The following is a 3,401-nucleotide window of genomic DNA, read 5'->3' on the forward strand; positions in this document are numbered from 1 at the left end:
ACAAATGCAGGATAATGCAGCTTTTAAAGGAGGAATCCATGCATTATCCTACGGTACATGTGTGTTTTTTTTTTAAATAAATCCGTTCTGTAGTATTTTATATAATACTTGCTGCATTTTTTAAAATTCAACTTCATGCCATTTTGAGTGAGTTTTAATATGAGCATCCTTTGATGTCTACAGCAGGTTTTAATACACTTCCCCAACAGTGGAATATATTTGCAACACTTTCCGGTTTGTGTTAATTTGTTGCCAATATTCCCAGCAATTTGAGTTGCAAACTGTAACAGTAAATGTTACCGTAGCAATATAAGGCCTCGTCCAGGGTGGTGCTGAATGGGCACGCTCACGTTGGCTGTGATGAAACACATTGCGGCAATGTGTGTGGCCAGAGTGAGCAAGCGCCTGTGCCCGCTCAGAGCAAGCAAATTTTAATTTGCCGATCGCACGCGCGTCACGTGAGCCGTTTGTCCAATGAGGGCGAACCAGCTCAGTGACATCGTGGCAGCGCCCCCAGGTGAACGTGCGCCTAGCCGGCCATGAATCACCTGGCCGAGCAGGGCGCAGCGCAGATTAGGCCTCGGCCATGTTATCTGCTTGCGTGCTGATGCGCGCTGAGGCTCAGGGAAAGCGGGTGCTTTCCCTGGCCTTGTGGTTGCTTGCCCTGCGCGCCGTCAGGGGGCGGGCCAGTTACGTCACGGAGCTGATTCGCCCTCCTTGGGCGAACCGCTCATGTGACCGGCCCTGCACTCCGGCAAGTGCTTGATTTTTAAAATTACCTAAGACCTACGCTTCTGCGCGCTTGCGGAAGCGTAGGCGAGCCCCTACTAAAGCCGCTCTAATTGCGACTGTAGGGGCTCAGTGCCAAGCATGAGCGCGCGTCAGTACGCTTCAGCGAGCAAGCAGGTAACATGGCCGAGGCCTAAGATTACACTGTAGCTGCTGCTGAGTTGCACTGACCTGAAGGATTCATTGAAATGGAAAGGCAGTCATTTAATGAATCCTGGGAAGCAGGATCTTTGCTGATCAATTACGGGAGAAGGAATTGATTGCTATCTTGGATAATTCGTTTTCAATAAAGGTAATCAAAGGGGGGGGGGGGGGGGTGTGTGTGTGTGTGTGTGTGTGTGTGTGTGTGTGTGTGTGTGTGTGTGTGTGTGTGTGTGTGTGTGTGTGTGTGTGTGTGTGTGTGTGTGTGTGTGTGTGTGTGTGTGTGTGTGTGTATAAAATAATATATATATAAGTGCACACAATGCGCACCAGGGATTATAAAAGTATCATTTATTAATAAAAAAATATTACTGAGGGGATCCAATCCCACCTCAGTAGCAATGATTATACAACTAGATACAGTTTCAATAAACATGCACCTTAGAAAAAATTAATCTAAATCCATGAATGGCATAACACACAATAAAAACCAATGAAAATTTAGACAGATAAGAACAAGTGAAAACGGAACAACTGTCCTGACTAATGTATGGTAACACACCTATGAAAAACTGTCTAAGGCTGGCAGGGGGAGACGAATACCTACACTGAAGCCGAATGCAGGTCCACGGTGACGGTATGAGGATCCGGATCACGGCACCGCAGAGATGGAGTTACCGCATGAGCTTCTTGCAGGTGCCGTCTCAGCCCGTCAGCAAACACGCGCAGGATGACCTGTCGTGACCTCCTTGGCATAGGAGCTGTTAAGGGAGACGCTCCACACACTTGCAGCAAGGGGATTTCCTTTTAACATACATCTGCAGCACGAGCGCTGAATATTCCACATTACCTGCTCTCAATATATATATATATATATATATATATATATATTTTAAGTGCCGCTTGGATTACCGTTTTTAAGAAAGCTTCAGAAGGAATATGTAAATTAGATACATGCACATTAAAAGGAAAACATCTGACCTCCTGCCATAATGGATTAAGATTGGAATTGCATTGTTGGTGCTAAAACAGAAATAGAGCTGTAAAAAAAGCATAATGGAAATAACACTAAAGAGACTGGACACATTTTTGAGCATCTTGAAAAGCTTTATTAATAATAGATTTGTGTGGTACTGCCAATATCTTTATCTGTGAGCCTGATTTTTCTAATGCACCAGTATGTGGCAATAATTGATGCACTTTGTGGGAATTTTGAGGTGTCCTAATTATTCTGCTCGTGTTGCTGTGCGTCTTATTTGAAAGTGATGTTTGTTATAGTACTGCATACTTCTTGGGGTGAAATGTAATTGGCAGGCAGTATGAATTTGTAGTGTGGTGGTTTAGCAATTTCTGTGTCCCTAGCTGCAGCAGGCTGATTAATCAATCACAGACGATCTCTGCCTTTTAAATATCAAACATTTCCCAGCCTCTTTCGCTAGCTGGAAAATCAGAATCCACCATTCACTCCTCTTCCTCCTATAATCTTCTCTTCGTAGAATGAGCCCCATGCTTTGCCCTACCTACACAGTCTACAATAAGTAAGAGAAAACAATGTTTCTCAATTAATACATCGTTACCAAATCATCTCGCCCCTGTACACAGGTTATAACACATTATTAATCAATATTGTATTTTACTGAACATCTAACACTTGTTTTTTCAATCAGACAGGCAAAATAAATGTTTAATTCGTTGGTAAAATGGATACACTGTTCTGGAATACATAAAAATATAACCTCAATATTTGGCTATTGTGGCTTTTAGAGCCCTCTTATTTTTACAGTTTATCACAAGGAAATACTTCTGTATGAACAAGGGGTGCCTCATATTTTGATTAGCATTGTTAATTTATAACACCTAGTACATGCCATTGACTAATTTGAATAACCGTGTGCCTTAGGCCTCGTTCAGGGTGCCTGCTTCGCGACGTGCGCGTGCTTACGTTTGAAACAAAGTAAATATCAGTTGTCAGGGTAGAAGCTACCCTGTCGCTGAAGTACGGAGTTGATGCTTGCTATCGTTTGCATAAACAACTCAAGTTGTTTTTTCAAGCTGCAGCAGCGTCACTGGAACTTCGGCAGCCAATGAAATCATTCGGGAAAGTGTAGTGAGAAGAGCAACACCCATCCCTAACCTCAGGTCTGTAGCCCCGTCTCCTGAACGCTTGAAAAGGTCTGCTGGGGTTGATGAGCACACATCGCCCAGCAGACTGACACGCAGACGTGCGCCCTCCACCTCTTGTCTCTGCCACCCTGAACGAGGCCGTATAGGAGCAAGTTTTTACATATTTTGGTTTATAGATATTTATAGTCAAAGTGCCAGAGTTTTGTAAATTATGTATAATAGTTTTTACATTGAAGTTATTCTAAATCCATCTTATGTCTAGAAACATTTGCCTTTGGCTAGAGAACACCTGTGGCTGGAGAAAATGACATTACTCTTATATACGGTAAATCAAAGAGGACAAATGA

Source organism: Ascaphus truei, chromosome 6 (genome assembly GCF_040206685.1).
Source record: "Ascaphus truei isolate aAscTru1 chromosome 6, aAscTru1.hap1, whole genome shotgun sequence".
In the NCBI taxonomy this organism is placed as follows: domain Eukaryota; kingdom Metazoa; phylum Chordata; class Amphibia; order Anura; family Ascaphidae; genus Ascaphus; species Ascaphus truei.